Source organism: Meleagris gallopavo, chromosome 12, assembly GCF_905368555.1.
Source record: "Meleagris gallopavo chromosome 12, MGAL_WU_HG_1.1, whole genome shotgun sequence".
Classification (NCBI taxonomy): Eukaryota; Metazoa; Chordata; class Aves; order Galliformes; family Phasianidae; genus Meleagris; species Meleagris gallopavo.
In genome coordinates this window covers 3913478-3940605 of record NC_139415.1, presented here as the reverse complement: position 1 = coordinate 3940605, position 27128 = coordinate 3913478, and the positions used below count along the sequence as shown (strand labels likewise).

The following is a 27128-nucleotide window of genomic DNA, read 5'->3' as shown; positions in this document are numbered from 1 at the left end:
TATGTCACTGGGAGCTCAGGTAGGAGCCTGTGCAAAAGCTGTGCTTGGCCTTTAAAACACCAGATAACCAGATAAGGTTCCCCTTTTACAGCTATGGGAGGTGTGGTAGGAGGCCTTCTGCTTCATGTACTCAACTTGAGGGGCCCTTTCTCACACCTCACAGCGGTGGGACAGCTTCTCTTGGAAATCATGCAGGAAAACCACCTGACCTCGTTTCTCGATGCAACCCCTATTTCTACTAGAAAATATTTTATGGTACCTTACAGAAAAAGTTACAGCACACATTAAGCCATAGGTGCAGCAGTCACACTTGATTTATTCACAGTGGGTCCATGAAAGAAGCGCTTTATCCAGAGCGCACCGTCAAATGTTAGATACTTATTTTTTTCATGAACCACAATTAGAAGTCGTACTTCCAGCAAATCCGTAAGTGCAGAAAGACAGCGTAACACAGTGCAAAGTGAAAATCATGGACTCATGTCTTTTGCATCCCTGAGAAAGGGCAAAATAAAAGAAAAAAAAAAGAATCGCACTGAATGGAAAAGTAAAAAATGGATCAACCAAATGAGAACTGTTCTTCACAAGATGATCAAATTAACTTCAGAGTACTGTTTCCATATATACATGCTACACAACCAAAAAAAGCCTTTTTCTGGCTTCAGGAGAGTGTACCTTCAGCTGGCAAAGACAGAATGCTAGCCAGTGAGAAAGGTGACTTTTTTTGGACAAACGAGGAAACTTAATGAATTCCCCACTCCACAGACGGCTGTAGTATACGTTAGAGCACCTGCTGCAACTCACTTCATATCACATTGCGGTTATGAAAAATAGTTTGCTATTTTGGAACCCCCTGGCAGCCAGAGTGAATCACTGAGGGCCCAAAGCTCATTTATCTTTTGTCAGAACTGAAGCCAAATGAACGCCATCTTGCCCGGCAGCTGAAGAATGGTGAAAAAACATTCTGCAAGTAAAAATAACCATAGGAGCATGCAAGAGTTGCAAAGACAAGTGACTTATGGTGGGTAATAAAGAGCTTTTCACAACTCACTCAAGCTTTTTAAAATACAGTATTTCACTGCCACATCCTGAGAAAAGGAGGGGAGAGCATCTGAGCCATGATCAAGACCGCAGTAGCAGCTCATTAGAAATGCAGTGTTTTAGACTACAGCTCCTAGTCCATTCTGATACTAAGCTAGAGGCAACACTGAAATATTCAGATGTCAGCAATGCTCAGCGCTGCCCGAATGTCTCTTCCTGAGGATGGTGATCCAGCACAGTTACAGTGTGGCCAAGTCCTTGCTCCAGCATCAAAGCATTGAGAAGCACAGAGCAGCAGAGTGCCTACCAGTCTCCACAGCTGGGGATGCCATGTAATGGGGAAAATGACACCCAATAGTCTGCCATTGGCTGTGTAACTTGCTGGGAACATGCTGATAGACAAGCTGAGGATTTTAGGTCCAGGTGTCCTGTGACAGATGAAAGGTAAGAATTATGCTGACAGATGCTCTATGTCTCCAAAGCAGCAGTGAAATTAAGGACAGAACTCTCAAGAAAGGGAAAACTGAACACTTGTTTCTAGTAAAAAACTGTAAAGAAGGAAGGGCTGACATCAGGCTGTGCAACTGAAAATCAAACAAATGTAGAGATCTACACATTAAACAGTAAATACAGGGACTCAAAATTGAAGGATTCTTTAGCATTAAAAGAAGGAAAGCATCTGCTAATAAAGAAACCAGCAGCTGCTGTGCAAAGATACACACTTCCAGTTCATCAGTGGCACTTATCTACTGGGCACACCCCCTTGTAACCTCAGAAAAACTGTGCAAGTGATTTACTTTTAGTGAACATTTTCATGAGCCACACCAAAACAGTAGATTATCCATGGACAACATGATTCCTAGTGTGTTCAAGCAACACTGCACTTCGATCCATTGTGGAAATGAGGCCCTGCCAGTGGAAAAATGTTTCTCAGAAAACTTAATAAAAGTATTTCATGGAAGGTTGAAAGCGCTATTAGACAATATGTCCAAAATGACAAATTTACTCTAGCTACTTTCAGTAGGTATCAGGACAATATTGATGTCCTTACTCACACAATGCTGAAAGTTTCTCCACCATATCCTTGTGACTTCAATGGGGCTATATGTGGAATGAATTGGGTACTATATATCATGAGCTGGGGAATAACTGCTCTTTCAGTATGATTAGCCAGTAGATATATGATCTGTGTCACATAAAGTTTCATGCTGCTTTGGCTTCCCACAGCACTGTTGAAACCAATACTCTCATCACCATATTAGTGTTGACTTCCTCAAGGATTTTATACAGTCTCAACAGAGTTTGCAAAAAATATACAGCACAGTGATAAACCAACCACACATATTCCAGAAATCAATGTGATAATTCTTCATATGTTTCTGTTTTGAACATTTCAGTGAATCATTGAATTATTGGAATCATTGTACTCAATAAATGGAAACAATCTTTCTTGATTCACACAGGCCCCTATCAGATTTCTTTGATAACTGACAAAGTAAAGTAAAAATATGTCAAATAACCGCCCCAGAGTTTTGAAGTTCAGCAACATGTTGGTACATTCTCCTTAATAAAGCACAATAATGGCAGAGGTGGCTATAGTATCTCCTATTAACTCAAGTGGAAGAGCTTGATACCTAGGAGGTTTTGGTACATTAGCCCTTTTCCTCTTGCAGCTGTGCTAGCTGGCCTAATGAAAGTTATGCCTGCTGCAAACCCTGTCATGTTTAAACTACAAAATAATTCTATAATCTAAATGTGAGTGCCTCAGTAGATACACACAGACTTTCTTGCCATTTTAAGAGTGATGAACACTAAGAATGGTCAGAAGCATTGGAAGATCCTCTCCAGGTACTGAGTTGAAAGAGTAGAGATTGCAAATCTGCAGACAACCTAAATGCAAAGAGGTGTTTTGGGAAGGGTAAAGAGAAGTCTGATAAGAAGGTTTATTGCTAGAGAGGAACTTATTCAAAACAGTTAAAGGAGAATAACTTTCTTTCAAGATATCTCAGTTAGCCTATACTGCTTATTTCTAGAGGGTGATAGCCATGAACTAAGCAATATTCAAATAGTCAGACATACAGTACTGGAACAGAAAAACAAATTCTGAACTAAGATATTTTCAGACCTGGTCTAAGCAAGCATGCTTCAGGGACGGCCGCTGGCAACAGACAAGAGAGCAGCTTTGCTAATGGGCAGTTACACACATTACTGTAGCAGCCTGTGTGCTACTGCTACAAATGTTGTACTCGTCCAGTGTCAGTGATTTCATGGACTACAACCTCCGCTTCTGCCTTTGCCATGGATTTCTCTCATCACTTCCTTACTTCTCTACCTCAAGTTTCCTGTCAGTAAAACAAATGCAGTACTTTTAAGAAAGAGGTTATAAGAAGAGTAACTGCCACCGTGTTGCAAGTAATGCTTTGGGAAGTTTGTAATTACAGCACGAAGAAACAGGTGCACCGTGCTAATGACCCTTAATGACAACAAGACAACTGTGAGTACTGGGCAGCAATTTGGTCGTCTGAAATTTCATTCAGGTTGTATTGCCTATACCAAGAGTGGATCAATCCAGGTATTTTTCATATGGATTGAGTACAGAGGGTGATACTGTTATAAATGTTTGACATGTACTGATTCAATGCTTCTTTCAGCGTCTGCTCCAAAAGTAATGCCTCCTGTTTTATTATGTTGGTCCATGACTCCAGAGGTGAATGTTGCTGCTATGGCAGTACAGGTTGAACCTTCCAGCCAATATGCCAGTAAATTATGCTCATGTGTGACAGATGGCAGCAGAGGAGCAGTGTGATAAAATGGTGTCTGACATGGAAATGTGGATGAAGCAAAGGGGTGGAAGTGAACTCTTCCATGCAGAAAAAATGGCACCCAGTGACTTTCATCAACACTTGCTGAATATTTATGGAGACCAAACATTGGATGTCAGCATAGTGAGGAAGTGGATGGTGCACTTCAGCAGTGGTAACAGTGGGTCACCTCTGGTGGTGCAAATTTTTACAAGCATGGAATGCAGGTGCCTATTTATCACTGGCAAAGAGTCATAGATAATTTCAGTGACTATGTCACAAAATAGCATTTGATAGCTGAGAACTCAATTTATCAAATAGTGTAACGGTGCTCTTCATTGTAGTTTCCATGAAAATAAATAGGAGGCATTATTTTCAGAATGATTTATATAACCCAGGCAACTGCATAGTCCCAAGGGTACTGGCAAAACCTGTGAGATACCAGCATTGTGTGAGCTGTCCTTTAAAGATTTGTTCTGATCAAGATAGCAAACTAAATGAATTGAAGCTGTACTCGTTCTCTTCCTTCTTGCTTCCCTTTAAGGGTTTGATAAAGTACAGGACATTTAGAGAAATTCCTGATCAGTTCTAGTTGCCTCATCAGAAAATGTAAATTCAATGGATTTGTGAAGAATCAAAGAGCTTTCATGGGAATGCACCAAGTTCAAAGACATGCTAATCAGAAAGAGTTTCTAGGGTCCACAGCACATCTTCAGGTCAAAGTGAAAATCATTCCATCTCCCCAGTCATTAGCAGCATGGCATGAGCTGTAGGATGAGAGCAACTGATCAGACACAGGGATCTGAACTCAGGTCTTTCCTGTTCCTCTGATCAAGGTAGTAGGTAGGCTCATTTACCTCTGCATAGGCACTGAGGGATGCTTCCAAACCTGAAATCACTATGACTAAATAGATTTCCTATTCAGCTCTAAACTACATCCCCTGGCAAGTTTCTTCTTGACAACAAAAGCTTATGCTGTATTCTTCTGCCAATGGAAAGAAAATACCACTTTGGGAAAGAATGCTCTTCAGACAGGGATACCCTGGTTTTTGTCCCCCTACTCCTGTTTATCAGTGAGATACTCAGAGCATTTCAGAGACAAAAGACAAATTTTAAAACCAATATGATGCTAAAAAAAGAAAACAAAGTCTAACTTGCAGTAGAGGAATTGAGGTGAAGAGGAGAATATTTTTCCCCCAATCCATACAGGAAGTGAAGGAGCAAGGAGGAAAGAATCCTGAACCTACAAGTAAAATAGAAAGAAGCATCTTTTTCTTTTCTGTATGGAAATCCTAACAATTACTTTGCTGCTACCTGTGTAGACAGACAGCCTGCGGTTTGTTGTTTAAATGATCTAGCAACTTACTTCCATAGAAAAGTATTCTTCTCAAATAGTTTTAAATACTAAACATCTGCTGGAGGTGTTTCTTTTGCCAAACAAACGTCACATCAAGAAGGTCACTCACATTGTGCTAACACCTTAATAAGTCATTCTTTCTTCATTTGGCTTGATGCTCTAATATTTAGAGACGGTTTGAAGTTTTCCACGTTATTAGCCAGCAGCTTATTCATAACCATAGGAGGGAAGGTTACATTGAAAGTGTCCTTTTTCTATCAGATGAAGTTCGTGTGCAGTACTCCAAAGAAATCTAAGACAGTCAGTCTTCATTAATCTAAGTTTTGAGTCTGAAAACACAGCATCAAAAGGCTCTGCTCTCTTGCCTGTACTGCTTAATCTCTCCGTCTCTCTTCCTCCTTCCCTCTCTCTCCTCCCACTTTTCTCCTTCCCATTGTATCTTTGTTGCTGAATTATAAAACATTTCAGTGTTTCCCTGTTTGGGTAGCAAGCTGAAAAATGCTCACTGAGATACAGAACAGAAAGTTACTTATATTACAGATTCCAACTCTTTGGTAATTTTTTCCTGTTACGCTATGTTCTTTTCCACTTTATGTCATGAAAGAACAGGGGAAAAAAAGACTGCTGACTAAGTACAGGCTTGTGAAACCTGCACATCATTTTTGCAACAAGACTGAAACCCTGGTTACAGAAATTACTATTAAGACAACACAAATGATCTGTCACACACACGAATTTGGCTCTCCACATTGTAGAGGTGGCTGTATTTACAGACAGACTTTGAAGTTCCGTTCTAGGGCCTGCACTCAGTTTTTGCTAAGGTATTTTGGGAAGCTTTGGGGCCAATACAACAGGAAAATAAGAATCAGAAAGCAAAACAGATCACATTCTGTAATACAGTGGGCAGCAATACTGCAGATTTATGCAGCTTTATGGATGAAACCAGCAGAATTTAGTTAATCCTCACACACAGAAGGAGTGCTGTTACAATTGCTCGAGTCAGCCATTCTGGGGTGAATCTGGATCATGTCGGTTTTAAGACTATTATGATCGTTTTACATTTTACTTAGTAGACTATTACATATTTAATTCAGGAAGACAGTGAATTCTTAGATTTAGAAACTGAGTTCACTACACAGAATACAGCAGTGGGCAGTTCATAGAAGTATGAATACCACCACCTCACCAATCGTCAGACAAAAGTCAGTTACTTTCTCCAGAAACAGATATATAGAATAGTGTACTTAACCCACATGCTTTGGGAGGAGTTAAAGAAATGCACTTATAAGAAAAATAGTTACATCATCCATCTTCTGCATTTCAACTACCTCCTTCAACAACCCTACTTTACATAAAACAAAATAAGCAAAAACTAGCTGACCTTTTACATAAACATCTGAATTTTTTTTTTGTATTTTAAATACACTAACCTTATAGAATCATTGTCTGTTCACAATTTCTTTATACCTTCAAACTGAACTTCAGAATCTTTATTACTTCCTGATCAGCAGATCACTGCATTTTTGCAAAAAAACCAGCAAACTGCACTGCAGATTCCTCATCTATGGCATTCTGCCTGCCTGCACAACTGTGTTCAAGCCTATAATAAGTCTGCACTTTGCATATATCCCCAATTATTTTGAAGAATATGCTCAAATAATGAGCAGACCACAAACTCCCTCTTCATACCACATGCTCAGCCTGCTGAACTCTACCAGCAACACTACGCTCGTGGCCAGAGGAAGGGAACCAGCTTGAAAATTGTGTGCAGCTGACACATTAAAAGAGAGGACACCATCCAGGACCCAGACATGCTCGATAATTGAGTACATGAGAAACTAATGAAGCTTAATGAGGCCAACATGAGTCAAGGTAATCCCAGATACGAGTACAGGCTGGGAGAAGAACTCATCGAGAGCAGTCCTGTGGAGAAGGACTTGGGGTTCTTGACAGACAAAAAGCTGGACATGAACCAGTTGTGTGCTCTTGCAGCCCAAAAGGCCAACAGTATCCTGGGCTGCATCAAAAGACGGGTGGCAGCGAGAAGAGGGAGGTGATTGTTCCCTTCTGCTCTACCCCTGGAAGGCCCCATTTGGAATACTGCATCCAGGCCTGGGGCCCCCAGTTTAAGAAGGATGTGGAGCTGTTAGAGCAGGTCCAGAGGAGAGCCACAAAGATGCTCAGAGAGAACCTCTCCTATGAAGAAAGGTTGAGGGAGTTGGGCTTGTTTAGTCTGGAGAAGAGAAAGCTCTGAGGAGATCTTCCAGTGGCCTCCCAGTACTTGAAGGGAGCCTACATGCAAGAGGTGGACCAACTTTTTACATGGTCTGATGTAATAAATAAATAGGACAAGGGGGAATGACTTCAAACTAAGTAAGGTGAGATTTAGGTTAGATGTTAGAAAGCAATGGCTTACTCAGAGGATGGCAAGGCTGCCCAGAGAGGCTTTAGATGCCTCAGCTCTGGAGATATTCAAGGCTGAGTTGGGTGGGATCCTGCACGGCTTGCTCTAGTAGTTGACACCCAGCTGGCAGCACAGGGTTGGAACTACATGATCTTTGAGGTCCCTTCCAACCTAAGCCATTCTATGATTCTATGAAAGGCAAATTCTGTTTTTGACATCCCACACATAGGACATCAGTTATCCATATGTGCATTCAAATGTCCAAAGCATCAGCTTGAATCTTCCGCTGATATGATTCAGAGTTTCTTCAAAGTCTGACATCTTTTCATTGCTCTCAGAAATAATGCTTCATTTCACATGCAGTAAAACCTTTTAATTTCAGAACCGATACATATTTCTACCTAGTACTTAAAGAATCAATCATTACTGGAAGGAAATTTCTGCATATTTTTTCTGTCTTTTTGGTCTGTGAGCCGTAAAAATTATAATGATGTGTGTAAGAATCACCCTTGGTGTACAGGCTCTCACATGGGATCACAAAGATGGTAGCATCTTATGATAAGAGCACCACTGGGCCACATAGTGTTCTAGAAGACATGTATCAATGTGATGTCTAAGTTAATCTGTCCTTAATGTGAAACTCCTACTGACATTGAAGAGTTCTGCATACACATAAAGAGCAGGTAGAATATAATACTAAAATAAAGTGGCAGCATCAACTGAAATTCCTTGTTCTCCTGAGTTTGTCAAGGCTTTGTTACTTGGCAGCTTTTCATACAATATTTATTATGGCTGCAATTTTTTCCCATTAACATGTTTTAATCTGGGAAAAAATGTCACATTTTTCTACTTTAAATATACAAAGTCTGACATTTTTTGTGAGCTCATCTTTAGTAGATTGCCTTTTGTTCTAACCTCGGAGGAGTGGGGAAGAGATGCTTCTCCTATCTTCTTACATTTTATTCCTTTGAAGTCTGTAGTTTGGGTTTTGTGCAGTATACAGATGCTCACAATAAAATGGAAATCATAGGTAGTGTTCAGGCCCCAAGCTATTATTCTTCAAACTACAAGTGGATAGAAAACTTCTTTGCTAATATCAAAGATAGAACAAGTCATATATCAAAGAAATGGGTCAGAGCTGACTCCTCAGGCAGCCTAGATTCTCTCTGGTGCATCAGCATTTCGAATTAGCAGGTGCACATGTGCAATGTATACAACAAATTAGATAATCTACTGCTTGATAGACTCGGAAACATTGGCATTCAGTCAGATGGTACTTCATCACTTACTCTACACAGGTGATGTATGTTAGGAGCAGCATGGGAAACAAAATCTAGACATGACATAAGAATTATTTCAGAATCCACCAAGCAACAGTTTCTGCAAGATTTTTTTTTTTTTCCCACTTGGAAAATAAAAAGGAATATAGTCAACTCATACAAACTGCAGTTTGTATCTGCTCATCTAGAGCTCATGCCATGCATCAGAATTGAAAGCATAATTTCATGCGTCTACATGAACTGAATTGTTGTTATTATCCAGTTTTCCAGATGTGAAAGTCTATAATCTCTGTCAATGTCTGCATGTCTAAATTTGTATTTTAGCACTCTGGCTTACAGGTCTGAACACACACTGTGCATCTAAAAGGAAAACATATTTTCTATCCCTCCTACAAGGAATGTCCTATTGTTATGATTCTATTTTCCTTTCAGAATTTGACACTATTATTTTTTAATTAGACATTTAACGTATCTAATATCCTTCACAACCTCAAATTCCTTATTTAATTTGTATTCTTAACATTCTGAAATAGTAGTTCTCAGTCTAAACAGCTGGGGAGGTCATTCATGAGATTAATTCTTCACTGCATAGACAGGCTGTTTTTCCAAATCACGAGCTATCTTTTATAAGTAACATTTAGATTCACTTCACAAAAATTCCATGTGAGAAACCTTTAAATGGACAATATTGCAAAATAAATGTCCTGCTGAGGCTGTAAGACAGTTGTCTTTTACATTTGTCATAAACAAATCAGATTCAACAGTAGCTATGCTGTTTTCAGCATATTTTCCCTTCAGACATTATTTAATCACAGTGAAAACTCATCCACTGAGCTGCTTATCCACAGTAGCTAGAAAGAAAACTCAACTTAATACACATTTTGGAAACTATATAACTTTTTTAGAGAAGTGAAGAAAAGAGAAGTCTCAGGAAAGCAAAAAGCATTCCTGGCAAAAGCAAAGTGCCTCACAGGAGAGCTCAGGCCTTAGCTCAGGACAGGTAGTGTTTGGTGACAGCTCTCCCTAGTGACAGTATTTCTTTTCCTTCACGCTGCCCTTGTGGCATGCTCCCATTCCTTCTCCACTGGTGCCAACACAGGTACTTGTGCAGCTGTGTGGCCCACTGAGTCAGTGAGCTGAGCTGGTTTAAATAAAATCCCATCAGCAGAAGCATGGGACCACACAGGAGGCAGTACGTAGAAGAGCAGGAGGAGTACTTGAAATAAGCATTGTGAACAGAAACGCACTGTTCTTGAGACCATAGCTTTTGTGAATCAGAGAAGAATTTGGGACAACTCTTTTTCTGTCTTTAGATTTAGACATCAAAGCAGAGCGTGATAAAGCACTGGCAATGGAACAGATGCAGTATCTGAAGACAGAGCACAAGAGGATGGATTTGCCAAGATTGCCATGAAGTGGTGAAACCTTCAGGACTTTGATCGAGGGATACCCCAACATTTTAAAGGGTGGCTCTATCTCCTCATTTAGGGGTCTAGGCAGCACTATGATCCATGGAGCAGCTATCGTATACGGCCATATCAGGTGATATGCTTGCTCACATCAACCAGAGAAAGAAAGGAGGGCAGACTGGATTAGTCTCTAAAGATGGACAGCTCACAAATGCAGACACTTTGGCACCTCTATGTAAGATTCTATATCAAATTTCTCTCCTACCCACTACCCGGGTTTTATTTCACTAAACTAGGGAGTGTTTATCCATGGAACAAACTCTGCCTTGAATACACTGTCTTTTCAGGTCTAGGTATCAAAAAATGTTTTAGTCCTCCAAGCCAGAATACTTCTGAAGAAAATAGCCAGGAAGGGAAAATCACAGAACCACAAAGGTTAGAAAAGACGTCTAAGATCATCCAGTCCAACCGTCCAGCTATCACCAATATTTCCCACTAAACCATGTCCCTCAGTACAACATCTAAACATCTAAAATGGTTGCCACTTAGCTTGTAATGTCTGTTTATCACAGCACTACTTTAAAACATCAGCACATCGCAGTACTAGCTGATGGCATCAAATGGGATTATCACCTCCAGAGAATTAATCATTTTCTTGCACAGGACATAGCAGCTCAGTAGCTCTAATAAAACACTGTGCATGTAAATAGTACATAGAGCATTCATTGACCTGTGTCAGGAGGAACAGGTGGCACACAACACACGTGACATGGGGACAAAAAAAGCCACTGGGAAATCCTTAGTGCTAGGCAAACACCAGGTCACCTTTATTCATACAGACTTGCTCAGTGCCAGTAATTCATCAAGTTCCACCCTGGACAGGGAAGATACAGTAGGAAAGTGCATGACCTGAGATATAAACTACCCTTAGACCTCTCGAATGCTATCACATGGCTAGAAACAAAACATTGCACAAAGCTTGGGTCTGAATGCAGGCCATGAATCTGAACAGCACATAAATAAGGGCTCTGTATATCACTGCTATGAGGCGTCATAAAAAACAGGGATGGTCTATCTGCCTCTTTCCTACTCAGGATTATCAGGTAGTTTCAGTCCTGTTCCAATGCAAATGGAGTCACAGCATCAGAAGCCTCACAAACACATTTTAAAATAAATACAAGACAGATGAAAACTGATTGTAACAGGCCACATATATTCAGATAGCACATAAATATCAGCTGTTATTTATTTTACTGCATATTGACAACTGCACATCCAGGAAAAAGAATGAACCACCATCCTACAATACCAGCCAGAATGAGAACTTGCTACAGTTTTATCCTGCTGCCGACTTCACTCAAAATTTGCCAAGTGTAAACCCCAGATTTAAAACAACAGTGACTGCAATCCGGGATTCAAAGCAAAGCCAGGAACTTTTTATTCTTGCTAACTATCTGCACTGAGTTTAATGTACTCATATAAGGCAGAGATTGGGGTTCTTCTCAAGAAAGATTTTTATTTTCCACTCTAAAAATAAAAGATAAACTGTTTGTTTTCTCTGCTGGTTTGGTTTAAAAAAGCCTTTAGCTAAGATTTATTTTTCATCCTGTGTGGTTATGAATGCAAAGAAGTAATTCTTGTAGTGTTTCTTGACTAGGAAAGACATAGCATCGTTCATGCCATCGTTTCTCATAGTCAAGAACTTGGATGAAAATCCAGAACCAGACTCCATAAGGTAGCTCCAAACAGGAGTAATTCCTAAACAGGAATTCCAGTTGTCATGCTAGCTCGTCTGCTAGCTGGAGCCATTAGAAGAGAGAGCTGTTCCACGATTCTCCCTTCTGCAAGGTGGTGAGAGAGGGAATTTGTGAAAGCTGAGTTTTGTGGGGTTCTTTTGTTGCTGTGTTGCTGTTGTTTTTTAAAATATAAATTAAAATCAGGGTTCCTAAGCTATTAGTGGCTGATCACTTGAAGAAAGTGTGCAGCTGTTTTGATTAATGATTAAATTTTAAATATTTATGATAGATGAAGTATGTATCTGGAAATTATTGGATGTACTGCTGTTTGTCATATGCTTCTCACCAGGACTCAACTGAAATTGTGATAATATCACATCAGATTATAATTTTGGGATATAATATTATAGGAATATTTAAAGACAAACAGGAAAAAAAAAGTTCAGTAGTTGAAAGCTGATTCAAGAATATTTTCAGAATATTTTGAAATGAGGCCCTTTTTCCCTCCCTTAAAAACAATTATTTGATGACTTGGTTATTTAAAGTACTCTTGAATCACAACTTTTCAAATCTATTTTAGCATTTACTAGCAATATGCATCACCTGCACTCTACCTGAAGTGTCTCAGGAAAGGGAAAACAGAAATTGACTGGTGTTAGTGAACGCCATGGCATCTGAAAAGAAAAGAAAGCCTGACAGACTCTGATTAAATTACTAATGCTGGTCATTGCCTATCTGGATTAATAGCATTAGTATGGATCTTGCTAGAGGACAGGGCCCAGGGATCTGGAATTTTTTGTCTTCCTCTTTCAGCAAGAATATAAGGGATGGGGATATCCCAAGCAGACCAGCTCCACTAACTCCTCTTTATTCTGTTCTCTAAGGTTGGATGATAGCAGAAGTAAAAATAGTCTACTCATCTTCTCTCCTTTTGATGTGTCATGGAAAAAAAGACATGCAGATATTCTTTAATCTTCCATCCAGCATTTCTGAGAAACTTATACCGCCACAGATTTTTTTTTTTTAATTAATTTATTTTTTTTAAGGCAGTTAATGGCTTCCAGAACACCTCCTGGGAAGATCCTGTCAGCCAGCTGACTGGGCACAGCAAAGGGTCACAGCTTCCCTAGAAGCCATACTGTACAAGGGGAGGGGAGGCCTTCTTATTTGATGCCATTCAGAGCTCAGTTCACACAGGTGAGAATTAACAGTGATGTGTCAGCATCACAAACACAGGAAGGTGGTGTGGCATCATATGTCTGCTACTTAAAGCACCTTAAATACGCTGTCATCTTTACACTACATGATACTGTTCTATACAATATTCTTAGGAATCAGATTAGGCTGATGGTTGAAAGAAAAAGAGTTATGTATGAGATATGATTCAGAAAGAATAGAAAAATGGTATCATAGAATTGCAGGGGTTGGAAGGGACCTTAAGAGATCATCAAGTCCACCTGCTCTGCTAAAGCAGATTCCCTACAATAGGTCACACGATATGTTTCTCATATTTTAGCTGTACCTCTTGTGGAAAAATCCTGCACATCCACAAGAATTTCACATAGTATGCTGCATGTAATTAATACATGTTTACTTATAATATAGCATGGGGGTAATTATTTTTTTTAAAACGAGCTTATGATATTTCATGACTCTTTGTGTCTGTTAAATAGCTGTGAAGTAACACAAAGAACCAGTCTGCAGCTTCCTTCAGCAATAGTTCCAGAAAACAAGCACATTTTGACTCAACCTCTAAAGACACAACTCTACTACTACTGGTGAGCAAGTATATTGCAAATTAAATTAGCACACATTGACTGGTAACAAAATCCTTGTGAGTGGAATTCAAATTCCAAGATGGTTGAACCACAGCTGCTTTATTTTAGACACTTTCACCATGGCCAGAATTGTTTATCCCGTGCTTCAGCCTGAGGCAAAATTTTAGAGCTGAGCTAGGATCCATGTTCGAAAGACAGGTCTGAATGCGGGAAGGAATCATATGCCACTGCAATCAGAATCATAATGATTACTGCTAAATCCTGTGGATATTAATCAGCTCCTGATGCTTAGTTTTTGGAAAGTCCCGATAATTACTTTCTGTAGCAGGCAATATTCAGAAATTACCTTTCTGCTACCATTAGACATACTTAGCATGAAAATATTTTCCCATTGGTACCTTTGTGTGGTATTAAGACTGGGAATGTATTTATATTTAGGTTTCACTCGAGAGAAAGCTTCTTGTATAATTCAGTCTACACTTGGAAAAGAAAAAACCTCTAGGCCACAATATGTAGTTAATATTCAGAATTAAGTCAGTTTCTTATGCATCAACTGGTAGGTCAAATTCAGCTTTGTGTGCTGTAATTTATAGTACAGCTTTATGCCCAAAGCAATATGGAAGCCCTGAAGCAACACTGTGAATTATTACAACCGAATCTGAACATTACCTACCAAAATGTATATGATTTCTTATATTTCTTCTACCGCCCTCTGACTATAAACATGATGTCCTGTGCTGCAAGGACATCTAAATAAAATATCTGTTTCATGACTCTTGAACAGTCTCCTTGCTGCAGCCTTAGTACATGGTAGTCCAGTGACTTCATCTGAATTAACTAATCCAGTAAATATAACCACTATAAATATAAATATAAGGATCTTCATAACTTTCTCAGAACTCACGTATTTCTCTCCTTTAATGGGATAGTGAAAAAAACAACAACAGAAAACAACCCAAAAACAAAACAAAGAACTGCAGAGCAGTTTGGTAATACTAGCTTTGCCCAGTGTCAATGGTTTACGGGCTGGTTCGGCCCGGTTCCGTGACTAGAAGGGCAGAGGGATCTGCGGATCCACGCTCCCGGAAAAGGAAAATAGGGGACCCCGAAATAATTGAAAACAGCGGCAACAATCTGAGGTGAAACAAACTAATTTACTAAATATGGTACCAGCAGAATATAAGGAGAGAGAGAGAGTGTGTGTGTCTGGAAGGTGGATCGGCCTCACCACAACGCTGAGATGAGAAGTGCAGTCCAGTTGAGCCGATGAAGAAGCGCAGGCAGAGAAGCGCAAGTGAAGCAGCGCAGGCAAAGAAGAGAGCATCAGGTGACCTTGCCGGGAGTTATATCTCCTCGCTGACCGCAAAGCCCCCTGGGGAAATGTAGCTCTTCTTCTCCTCCGGACAGGCACCCGGAACTTGAGCATCAGCAGTCAAACCCCCAGTGCATTACATGATGTTATGATGTGGAATACTGATAATGAAAAATCATGAAACCATGACATTCCACCCCTTATTCCACATCACTATGTCATGCTTAATATATACAAACAAAATATAAACACACGTACAAGGAATTACTGACCGCACTCCTTCAATATCAAGGTCCCTTGTGGTACACATTGAACATCCCTGTTTTCCTGCATCACCCACCATGTGGACCCAGGTCCCTGGGCAAAAACAGTTCCACAAAGAGGTTTGTCCTTCTCAGAGGCTGGAATAACCCAAACTGCCTTTCCCAACATATTCTTTACATGTACAACAGGGACTTTATCTCCCTTTACGGTATGTAGGGAGCTGGACTGGGTTGGACCATCACGATTGATAGATCCTCTGGTATTGACTAACCAGGTGGCTTCTGCCAAATGCTTCTCCCAGTGCTTAAATGTACCGCCTCCCATTGCTTTCAGCATAGTTTTTAACAACCCATTGTATCGTTCAATCTTACCTGAGGCCGGTGCATGGTAGGGAATATGGTAAATCCACTCAATACCATGACCTTTAGCCCAGGTATTTACAAGAGAATTTTTAAAATGAGTCCCATTATCTGACTCAATTCTTTCTGGGGTACCATGTCGCCACAGGACTTGTGTCTCAAGACCTAATATGGTATTTCGGGCGGTAGCGTGGGGTACTGCATAGGTTTTAAGCCACCCAGTTGTTGCCTCCACCATGGTGAGCACATAACGCTTACCATTATGAGATCGTGGCAAGGTGATATAATCAACCTGCCATGCCTCCCCATATTTGTACTTTTGCCATCGCCCTTCCTCCCAGAGAGGTTTCATTCTCTTGGCTTGTTTAATTGTGGCACACGTGTCACAGTCATGAATGATTTGCGCAATAGCATCCATAGTTAAATCCACCCCTCGGTCTCTAGCCCACTTATATGTCGCATCTCTTCCTTGATGGCCTGAGGTCTCATGAAACCATGACACCCAGATTCACTCTGTATTTCATATTTAGTGCTTTATACGGAAATGACAGAAAACAACACGCTTCTGGAAGCAGGAGCTGAAGCAGCCCATGCCCTTCTGCTTCCACACCCAAGATCCAAGCCAGACATCCTATTGTCCCAGGACAAAGCCCTGTTGCCTTTCCAGCACACTCACACTGGAAGAAGTTTACTTTTGAATGGCTTAAACATTCCTACCCACCATAAAGGAGAACAGTGGGAATGGACATCTCTAAAGCAGACAAACCACCAGTTCCATCACCTCTTCAAACAGTGAGGGAATTAATTCCCTTCCTCAAATATATTATGGACAGTATTCTAGAAACAGAGTAAAAAGAAACCCATCTAAATTTCCAGTGTGGAAGAATCTGTAAATAAACTGATTAGAAATTAGTTGGCTAATACATATAGGTAAGTTAATTAGACATTAATTAGTGTTTATATAGTGTGGCTGTTAGAAGATGTAAATTGCTCTTTAAGTGTTAAGTATTATAAGTCAATTAATAGTGTTTCTGTGACTGTCTAACAGTGATTAGTTGTCACATATACACTGTACTTGCTCCTGTATCTGCCAACTACACATCTCCACACTTCTTTTTTTGTCTAGTTTGTCATTATGAACTAGATGTTCTCATCTTGAAAAAGGATTAACAGAAGAAAAAATGAGAAAAAAAAATCAAATTTTCTTGGTGAACTATCAAAACACAGATGACTGCAGACAAGAAAAAGTGAATGTGCAGAAAGAACTTGGCAAATCTGGGAAGTCACACTGACTTCTGAGCTGGGTGGTTGCACAAATACCCAAATGACCCGAAGAAGCTTGTTTAGTCTTCAAAGAGGGATAAACAAAGACAGAGCTGAGAAGCATCTTGCATTATGCTGGATACCAAAGAGTTAAAAACTTATGCACAATTTAAACTGCACAAGACTTCAAATTTTAAAAGCAATATAAACAAATACTAGGACAATATCAGCACCTCTTCTGCCACTCGCATACATTCTGCAGAACAGCATTTACCAGGTGTTTAGCACCAAGCCTCAGTAGTTCAGTTGATATATGGAATATCTTGTTCACAGAAGTTATTTTAAATTCACCTCCAACATTTTCTTTAATGCACTAACATTTAATCTGCTTAATCATGAAATTGAACCAGAAGAAAAACAGATGTAAAGTTGAAACTTTACTTTGTGATTTGCAAGCTTTTATACTTTCTCTACTTCAGGGTTTCTGCCACATTTAAAAAGGAGTCGTGGCATACATCAGAGCATCACCATTTGTTCAACAAATATCAATTATCAATGATTAATTATCAATTAATCATCCACACAATCCCTACACTTTGCTGACCAAGGCTACCGGACTACTGAACACGATTAACTTCAAATACTGGGAAAGGCAAGATTTCTTGCTCAGCACCGTCTGTAACTGAGGTTAGTTTTCTGTCCCCATAGCCCCATTAATTGCAAGTTCAAGACAACTGGCCTGAGACAGAACTACATTCATAAATCAGCAACTCCTGCAGTAAGGAGCAGGGGTTACAGGCATTGTGCAGGATGGTGTGTTACCTGCAGAGGGTCAGAGCTTACTGGTGTAAACGCTGGCTGGAGCTCACAGGTGGCAGATTGTCAGGAGCACAACAAAGGCACACTGTTTGGGCACAGACATTTAACCAATTTGCAAAGAGTGGCAGTAACCAAGAGGCAGTAGCTAAACACGAAGCTTTTGGAGTAGCACTTTAAGGAGAGCCATTTCTTCCCAGCCCACCTCACCACCCTTCCCCCTTTCTCTTCCTACATGGAATACACTGTAGACACATACAGGACTCTGTGCTATTTTTACTTAAAGGGCAGCAAAATCGTTTTTGTCACTCTGTCTCTTAAAAAAAATATATATATATATATGCTATTACCCCAGTTGGATAGTCTCATTCAGCACAAAGCCATGGCTGTGTATCACCTTCCTGCTCATGGGTCTAACTCTGACACATAAATTGTTCCTGACGGGGGTGGAGAATGTATTTCCCTGGCAAGGCTGTGCTTGTGCATCACTTAGCACATTGAGAAAATCATTCCTGGATCATCCTACTTTTTTTCCTATTTTTTAATTTATTGTTAAAATTCTTCAAATCCTGTCCCCCATTTGGACTCTTCCAGGCTTTTTCAGGACATTTGTAAGTGTTTTCACATCCCTCGAGAGAGTACCGCTATCTTTTCAATGTATCTTTTCCCTGCAAGCAGGCGCCACTTGCACAGCTTTCATTCCGAGAGAATGTAACATGCAGTAGAAAATGAGCAAAGCCAGTGCAGGACTAGTAAAAGCTCTCAAGTGGATGTTGCTCATTAATTAGTTAACAGAGTCTCCAGCTGCCTCCCTTTTTCAAGGCTGTTTTCCTTAGATTCCTTCCTTCCCCTCGCAAAGGGAAACCAGCTCCATGCATACAGTTTTCTTTAAAGAGGATTCTGCTGTATCTCTGATGTCATCAATATTAAGTGCTCCACATAAAACCAGGGAGCACATTTCAGTCATATTATGCTAACTCTTTTCCTTGAATTCATTTATAATGTTTGCGCTTTATTTTTTTAACTGTTAGATTTCCTGCCACAGTAGAGGGGGGTGCACCATAATTTGAACAAAACACTGTAAGTCCCCTGACATCTGCCTGTGCAAAAAACAGGAGGCACGTTGTGCACATGAGCAGAAAAAAGAATTCAGGTAACGTGTACAGTAAGATGTTACCAACCAGAAACAAGGGGAATCAGTCTTATGGGAGAGGTCAAAGGTATCAGTGTCAATGATCTAGCAGCTCTGGACTATGCAGAAGATATTAACATCCCAAAATGCAGCAGAGGGGCTGGTATATGGACATATACTATATATGTCTATATAGTATCTATAACAGTGGAGAGTGATTTGTCCAAAGCCAGAGAAAACATTTAGGTGCAACCTGGAAAAGAAATCTGAATCTCCTGCAATTCAGTCTAGAGCCATTACCTTAGTTTACCATTGGTGATCTCCAACAATTGCTGACATTTCTCAGGAGCACACAACACTTAGAATATTGCTACTTTTCAGAGCATCACTTGAGTACTGACACATAGACATTATGCAGTAAAGTTCTCCTAGTTGTAAGTAAAAGTTGAAGTTAATTTAATGGTAGCTGAAAGCTGACAGATATGTGGGTTTTCCATTTACACTGCTTCTCAGTTTAAACAGCTTATGGAATAGAAAATAATTCATCAGTTGATTTAGAGCATTTTGCTGGAATGTCAGAACAAAGTGAGGGAAGTTTAATCACTCTGGTTTTAAACCTAGCTTCGATAAAGGCCTAGCCAGCCTGTGAGTGTCCCATTCAGAAATGCTTTTGGATTGTTTATGTCTTCTTTCACCAAATTTGTATGAAGGACAATCTTGAGCCATCTGGTGCCTATTTAATTTTTAACCACCTCTCACTTGGAATATTTCTTTCTTTATACTTATTTTGTCTTAACAAATTGGCCATAAGCTAAACTGCACCATCTGTGACTTCCAGTAAATACAACTGTTGCTAATGAAATTACCCAGCTTCATCATTTTGATTTAAATGCATTGCCTGCTTTTTCTATGACCTTTCATTGCTTGCCATCAAATCACAGCTTTCACACATTTAGATACACACTCATGTAGGTCAGGCTTCAGGAATAAATCTTATCTGTGAATCTCAGGAAGCCCAGCCAAGCTTGCTCAGCAGGCTGGCATGAGCTACCACAGCCAGGGCCATGCTAAGAAATCATTATGGCATATTTGTGACCATCCAGCTTAGGGGCTGAACTCAGTGTGTTTCATGCTCCAGGGCAGATCCCCTGCCATGTGACCAATTGGTCACTGTTTCTTGTTCTCTTGCCTACCATTTGTCTGACGGACTGAATTAATGACTCTGGAAGCACTAGCCCAGGCTTTTGGCTACCCTGTCTCTTCTTCAATCACAGGACAGATTTTACCAGACCGAACCCGAGAAAGACACTGGGGCACTTCCTTGAAAGAAAAATAGCAGGAAGCTAAGCAAATCAATGAAGGATTGCTGCTGGAGATGGGATTTAATGCCACCCCACATACTTATATACTATTTTATGCATAGAAGTAATTTGTGTGATTAATTTGAATGCGGAGGAATCAGTTCACTTGCTCCCATTTGAAGCTGGAAAGTGCCAGACACTTAGTGTGCCAAAGAGCCACAACTCAATTTACAACTTAAGGAAAAGACTGAAATTTCTCCGGTCAGAACACGATCTATTCAAGATATGTAGTGCCAGCAGACATAGGTGATTTACATGGCCTCTACAATATTTTTATTAGGAGCAGAGTATGCGTGCTACCAACCAAGCCTAGACCCCTCAACACAAAGGTGTAGCCCTGGTGAGCTGAGAAAACAAGAAGCATCTACTCCAAAGGTCCCTTAAATGCTCTTTTAAGGTTTTAGTTTGAAATGGATTAAAAAAATAAAAACCCTCAAGAGATTGCTGTCCTTGTGGGACACAACTAAAACAGACTTTCCAAGCTCACACCTACAGATACAAAAGTACCAAAAAAATCAGCAGGTCAGGCCCAAGAACAGATGTCACTAGAGCATGCACCTTCTGTACCACTTCCCCGGCCTTTTCATTCTAGAGAGTAATACATATTGTGCACCACTGCTCCATTCATTCAGAAGGTAACAAGACCACAAAGGAAAAACGTGAATGTTGGGATAAGAAAGGAGTGGACAACCAAAATTCTAGATCATAAATTGGCTTGGTGGCACACTGCACATTTGCACTATTTCTCATCCCCTTCTGCATGAAGGAGGAAGTCCCAACACAGGTGCATTCTGCAATGAATTTTTCTTTTTTTCCTGGCAATTCCTCAGAAGTGTGGTGAAGAATAAAGCAAATCAGTTCCAAGTCTGAAATCAAAATACAATAACAAACAGTTCAGGCCTCTTACTAAGAAAGAAGAAACTTATAAAATCCAGAACAGTGGAGTTCAAATCTAATCATTTCTCAGAAAATTAACAACTCACAAGCATCAGAGACACCATGGGACAAACACACACCTGTGTGCTTTCATGCTTTCCAGAGCAGATACTAGGCAGAATTACCCCAATGGGCTGTTACATGCATGGATACAGCTTTGGATATGCAAACCCCTCTCCCTGTACAGTCCATCACACTCTTTGTTAATGGACACATTTCTGTGCAACTCCCACTCCATGCCCACTCAGCACAGCCCCCTAGCTGGAGTCGTTAATTCAGCAAGGTCATAACCTGCTCTCAATTAAGGTGACAGCAGGTTAAGTCATCATTCAAGTGTTGCAATTCACAAAGCAGGCTAGAGACCAATGAGTTAGTAGGTGGGTTATGTTTATACAGAGATATGTTGGTATCCAGATGGAAAAGGCAAACAGAATAAGAGCAGATGGTAATTACACTGGCATTTTTGATAAAATATCAAAAGTTGGTACATTTTGTCAGAATAAAACAGTGCTTCTGTAAATATGTTTGATACTTTCCTCCTGCCAAGGAAGGGGAACCACCTTTGCAAACAGGCTCACTAGTTTTATTTAAACTTCCAAGAAGCCCGACAGCGTCTGCCAGACTTTGCTGCTCCTTTTTCCTGATTTCAGCACAAAATGCATTGTTCTGCTGCTTCCAGAGCTGCTGGCCATGGGAGCTGTATGTGACTGCACCATTTATTTGCTTACCTCACCTAGCACATCTAAATACGTGCTCATAGTAAGTTAGAAAGCTCAATAATTTATTAACAAACAAGCATTGCGTTTGGCTATTTACTTTTTGGTGCAGATGGATTCAGCATATTATGACTAGCAGTGCAGGGAAGGCATTTCTGAACTTGTGCCTTGGATTACTCTAAGAAGCATTGGGGGGAAAAAAAGGATAATTCCAAAGTATACTGCAAAGAAAATGCATGCCTGGAATTAGGGATTATAACAGTGCAAAAATCTTTATGATGCCCAACAACATGGAAATGTCAGCAGTATCAAGCTGATACACATAAATATGAGCTGTAAAAGAAGCAGTATAAACAGCACTACTCCTTGGGGAAGACTTCCAGAAGTTGACAAAACTTTAGTGAATCATTTAGCCCATAGAAACTGCTAAAATGTTCAAAATGGCTACAAATAGGCTGATTTCAAGTGCATGTCATGTAAGCAAGAACCAAGCTTAAAAAAAAATGTAAACTGCAGAAAAAAATAAATGAAATGTAAGCAGCTTTAATTACAGATAAGATTTTAAAAGAAGGAGAAAAGAAAAACAATACTCAGTACAAAAAAAAACAAGAAAAATAGTTCCTCGAGCTTCTTTTCCCAACTCCCCTCTGCATTTAGCTGCAGTATTCAGGAGACAATCAAAAGAAGTTGTAACCATGAGTGTAAACCAAGACTTTATAAAAGGAAATGGTACATTTTAGATATATAAAAAAAGAGTAACGACAGAAAATTACAACATAACCTCATATTTTACATTGTGAGACTGAGCTTAAAGAGATCTATCTCAAGTAAGTTGGAATAACATCAGAAGAATCAAACTCACATATCCCAGAGGCAATACCAAACAGCTATTTTTATGACAAAAGATATTTGATGATATTTATTATGCAATAATTATCACAGTTCATCAACCTCTGATGTTCTGTGTGCCTTTGTACATTGAGACAAGAAAAGAAGACAGGCTAATTGGAGAGCAATGGATCTGGAGGAAGGATCTCAGATAGAAAACACTGTGTGTGTTTTGTAACAAACACTTCTCCGCCGCCAACAGTTGGATCCATTACAGCATCAGGTGGTTGGGCTAGTCTACCCAGTTAGGAATATTAATTCACTCTACAGATGCAGTCAAAATAGAGTTATAAGCATAATTTATTGCAAATAGGATGAAATTGAATCAACGGTGAATTCAGATCCAGGAAATCCCTGTACAATGTATCTTAGCAAAAAAACAAAGCCAAAAAGAAAGTTTAAAGTTTAGGGGAGGACTGAACTTCTGCTCTGTTATTTGAGGCGTTCTTAGGGGAGCTAACACATGGTCTCTCACAGAGGTTTCCACGGAAGATAAATTTATTTCTGGTTTTAATAGCACACACCAGATCAGGCTTTGCTTTGGTAGTATTCAGGTGACAGTTTTTAAACTTATTTTTAAAGATGTTGTACTTCATCCCCGTCCTCTTCTACAACCTACACACTGTTACTGTTAAATGTAAAGATAGGATAACTAGTTATCCCCGGAATTACAATTGTTCAAGGTGATAGAGGCTCCAGGTCTAAATTTAAAATGTAGCTTTGGTAGTATATCTCCTTTAACTTTTGTTCCTGTTAGCGGTACTAACTTAGGGAAATGGAAGTCTTCCTAGCACACATTTGCACTATTTAATGAAAGCCCAAACTGGTATAACAGTGCCAGAGCTGGCATTTAGAAGTGCAAGAGCTCTGACCTTCAGTTCAGAAAGAAAATATCTCTCTCAGAAACCCAGAGTATGCATTGTTTCATTAACATCAGTTATTTTTTAATAATTCACAACCTTAATTTTAAAAGTTTGGTCTTCTGGTTTTATTAGCTTTCTTCTAATTCCCATTTATGTTCATTAGCAATATGCTGAAGGATTTGAAATGTCAGGAAATTAGGAGACTATTTTCTAACATTTTTACATCTTACATTACTTCTAATGTTGAAGATTTTCTTATTAATTCTAACTGTGCCATCTTATGCCAGTGTATTCATGTGGTACAGATACACTGCCAAAGAGGTTCAGATTCATAGCGTGAAGTTAAACCACTAGGGAAAAAAAACACATCTCAATTAAAACGCCAGCTTGGCCTTTTGTTACCAACTCAGTCCTTCATTGCTGGTTTTCAGTTGCACCTTCAAAATACAAAATAGACTCAGATGTTGACAGTGCAGATCTCTAAAATATTTTACATGATGACTCCAAATGTCTTAGGGTATTTCTACCACAGAGCTAACAATTTCATGCAAGCCTAGATGAGAGCCTAGGAGAAGAGCTGAGTCTCCATAGACTGAGGTGAAATTCAACAGAACCAAGTCAGTTACACGTGTAAATCTTAACTATGAGTATCTCTGTCTTAATTGCTGTCCAGCAACGATGCTGTTTATGAAATAAAGCTGCAATAAGTTATTTGAAAAAATGTATTTTTTTCTCTAGGAGGCACAAATATCTGACCAGCAGTTTAGGTCAGCAGATAAGCAAAATACTCCACTTCTGTAAATTCTGCCTGTGGGTCTGACCTTATGAAGAATTTGAATGAATTCCAAACTAACTTTACAGAATTGAAATCATAGAATTGCTCAGGTTGGAAAAGACCTTCAAGATCATCAAGTCCAGCCGCAGCCTAACCATACTACCCTAACTGTAAGAACCCTCTGCCAAATCATGTCTCTGAGCACCACATCCAAAATAATCACATTCTCAGCACAAAGGAGTGGCAAACTGAAAAACTTACCAGACGCTCTTCACAAGGTGAATGTGTGCCTCTGCCTTCTTTGTAAAGGGTAAGAAATATTTTTCCTCTTGGAAAAGGTGAACTCAAACAGGAAGGATTGCTCCATGGCATGCAGAGCACCAGTGGAAATGGACATTTGACACCACAGACATAGACAGGATCTAACATACCAAAGTTTTCATCATCTCCACTCTAGAAAATTCTTGCTAGAAACACTTTATACACTAATCATGTCTTCTACAGGTAAGATTGCAACTCAAAAAAAAAAAAAAAAAAAAAGAAAGAAAGAAAGAAAGAAAGCAAACATCCTTAGCCTTATACACAAGGTTCTGTGGATCTACAGATGAGTAAGAATCAAGTAAAAAAGCATAGCTCCAAGTTGGATTTCAATCACGATCTCTTTCAGCATCCAAAGCAAAGAAACTTTCCAAACATTGCCTGCATGTTTTTGTGAACATTCTACAATTTCTAGCAGCTTAAGAAACAGTGACCCCAGTGATTTTAATCAACCTTCAGCTTTCAAAAGCAGATGCAACAAATCATGTTTGGATTTGCTTCCAGAAACCCTTTTAAGCCAGGTGACACAAGCAGCTCTGCTGAAGAACTGCTGAGTGTCTCAGTACATTCTATTGGTAGAAGCGATTTAGCAAATAAAAATAGCTGCATTGCTTTCTGAGCCATCAGCTTTGTACTTCATCTAAATTGTACTTATCTGGGTGCTCTAAGAGATATCAAAGAACTTCTATTATCTCCTTTGTTGCCTGAGACTGGGCGTTTCTTTGAGCTCTAAAAAGTCCTTACAAATGCAAGACCAGTAGCTGCTAAGACGCTTAGCAAACCCTCTGTCTGTGTTGCCTACTTTCTGTATTTTGCTCACTGAAACACGAAATGAGCAGTACTATTCCCTCTCTCAATTTCCAGCACTACAGATGTTCACAAAAAAGTCCAAGTAGAATTATGAAGAGCATTTGCTCCTTTTATCAGTAGTAACAGACAAGACCAGAAGAAAAAGGGCTCAGTATTTGAAATGAAGTATGCCCTACAGGGACGCACATACACTTTACAACAGCTTTCAGATGAAGCATAGTGCTGACACACATCTGGCTCTCAGAAATACCTCAGGTATGATACCAGTTTTTACTCAATTGTCGTATTAGCTACTGAAATGTTTAACTTCAAATTAGCTTCTGAAATATTAAGAAATCATATTAAGGAATATCCTTAACACTATGGAACACTCCAGTTTTGTGTCTGTAGTGGCCTAAGGACATATACATCAAAATGTCTCTAAGAAATCCACACTGAATTAAAGTTTTGAAAGCTATCAGGCCCTCAGAATATGGTCTTCTAATATTATAACTTCCTGAGAACACCAAAAGAAGTTTTTGATCTGAGGAAAATGCATTACAGACCAGACAAAAATTTAATTTGGAAATTAATGATACTGCTTGCTGAGTAAGAGAAGTGTTTTAAATGCTCTTACTTGTATCATTTTCAGTCATTTCCATAACATTTCCTTTGGTTAACTCTATAAGTATAATCCACACTATCTGTCACTGCCTTGTGTCAAGGTCATGGTCCTAAAGCAGGACATGGCTTCTTTGGCCTCCTCCTCAAAAGAAAGGCTCTATAGTCAAAATCTAGCCTTGTACATTGTCAGCAGAACCAGCAGATTAACATCTCCCACCCAGCTTCACACTTGCAATGATTTTGCAGATGGATGTGCAGAAAAACCATTGGTGTGTTATGTTGCGCAGACACAGTGTTGGGTTAAAAAATTATACTGTCCAGGATAATATTTAAAAGGAGAAATTAAACCTTTCAAACAAGACAGACAGTTGCTGTCTGATGCTGGTAGGAGTCTCTGCTGCACCAGTGCCCAGAACTGCAGTCAGCTGTCAGGTGAGCCTTCCTGACCCATCAACCCAGTAAGCTCCTACAATCAAGTTGGTTCATGGTCCTACATGAACACTCCAGCACTTCCACAATCCACTGTTAGCGACTGCCTCACACTACATTCCAAATCTCTCACCTTCATTTCCCATCAGCAGTTTCTGCTGACTATTTACAGGTATCTTACCTGCATAGTTTGGTTAACTTTGCAACAGGAGCTGCCTGGGGGAGTTCTTGAGACTGCCAGATTCTCCACCCAGGATGTTAATCAACACATTGAAGCATATGAAGTGTCAATATTAATTGGGCTAGAAACAGAAAGAGTTATCTGGGGGAATCTCTAGGACTGTCCCAAGTTCCCACCTGGAGAACTCCATCTGGTAAAAGACAAGAGCTGTGCTGTGAAGCTGGCCAGAAGTTCAGGAAAACACTTTGACTCACATTGTTTCTAGCCAGCTGCTTTGTATCATCTACAAAGCACTCACT

The 27128-nt window shown here is 39.7% G+C and overlaps 1 long non-coding RNA gene across 1 annotated transcript in view; it reads left to right on the top strand.

Annotated features, from left to right (window-relative positions):
- Positions 1-2824: 2824 nt before the first annotated feature.
- Positions 2825-27128, top strand: part of LOC146543532 (uncharacterized) — a 44891-nt gene continuing 20587 nt past the window's right edge. Inside the window, exon 1 of the long non-coding RNA XR_014885959.1 lies at positions 2825-3532. This is a non-coding gene — a long non-coding RNA (uncharacterized LOC146543532). The remainder of the gene's footprint in view (positions 3533-27128) is intronic.